Source organism: Mus musculus, chromosome 7, assembly GCF_000001635.26.
Source record: "Mus musculus strain C57BL/6J chromosome 7, GRCm38.p6 C57BL/6J".
Taxonomy (NCBI): Eukaryota; Metazoa; Chordata; class Mammalia; order Rodentia; family Muridae; genus Mus; species Mus musculus.
In genome coordinates, this window is record NC_000073.6 from 47413367 (window position 1) to 47414801 (window position 1435).

The 1435-nt window shown below is 37.4% G+C and overlaps 1 non-coding gene across 1 annotated transcript; it reads left to right on the plus strand.

The window, feature by feature from the left end:
- The first annotated feature begins 467 nt into the window (after positions 1-467).
- Positions 468-574, plus strand: Gm25326. Its single transcript, XR_003947196.1, has one exon. It is a non-coding gene; the product is annotated as a U6 spliceosomal RNA (small nuclear RNA).
- Positions 575-1435: the final 861 nt, after the last annotated feature.

Genomic DNA, 1435 nt, shown 5'->3' on the forward strand with positions numbered 1-1435 from the left:
GCCTGATGTGGGTACTAGGAACTAAATTCTTTGGATGGGCACTAAGACTTCTGGTGCTGTATATTGGAATCAGGGCTCTTTGGAATTACTAACAGTACCAGAGCTCATGGTACCCACCACCAAAAACATTTGTAGGAAGAGCCCGACATTAAATACCTATGTATTATTATTATTATTATTATTATTATTATTATTATTATTATTAATCATTAATTCTTTAATCCTTTTTTACTATCCATACTTCATCCTCCTCCTGGTCTGCCCCACTAAGTTATATTATATTAGAGAGCTGGCAATCTGAGAAATCATTGTGTTGACTTATTAGAATGAAAATTTTTCTACACTCTTTCATGAAGCAGATTTGTAGGGATGGAGAGAAGTGCACTCAATCATTGTGGAGCTCAGTCTTGCAGCTCTGCCCAGGTAGACAGCCTTATTTCTAAAACCTGTAAAATATGTGTTTTCTCATGCTCGCTTCGGCAGCACATATACTAAAATTGGAATGATACAGAGAAGATTAGCATGGCCCCTGTGCAAGGATGACACGCAAATTCGTGAAGCGTTCCATATTTTTACTCTAACAACAAAAATAAAAGGAAGCAACAATTACTTTTCCTTAATATCTCTTAATATCAATGGACTCAATTCCTCAATAAAAAGACATAGACTAACAGACTGGCTACACAAACAGGACCCAACATTCTGCTGCTTACAGGAAACCCATCTCAGGGAAAAAGACAGACACTACCTCAGAGTGAAAGGCTGGAAAACAATTTTCCAAGCAAACGGTCTGAAGAAACAAGCTGGAGTAGCCATTCTAATATCGGATAAAATCGACTTCCAACCCAAAGTTATCAAAAAAGACAAGGAGGGACACTTCATACTCATCAAAGGTAAAATCCTCCAAGAGGAACTCTCAATTCTGAATATCTACGCTCCAAATGCAAGTGCAGCCACATTCATTAAAGACACTTTAATAAAGCTCAAAGCACACATTGCACCTCACACAATAATAGTGGGAGACTTCAACACACCACTTTCATCAATGGACAGATCGTGGAAACAGAAACTGAACAGGGACACAGTGAAACTAACAGAAGTTATGAAACAAATGGACCTGACAGATATCTACAGAACATTTTATCCTAAAACAAAAGGATATACCTTCTTCTCAGCACCTCACAGGACCTTCTCCAAAATTGACCATATAATTGGTCACAAAACAGGCCTCAACAGATACAAAAATATTGAAATTGTCCCATGTATCCTATCAGACCACCATGGCCTAAGACTGATCTTCAATAACAACATAAATAATGGAAAGCCAACATTCACGTGGAAACTGAACAACACTCTTCTCAATGATACCTTGGTCAAGGAAGGAATAAAGAAAGAAATTAAAGACTTTTTAGAGTTTAATGAAAATGAAGCCACA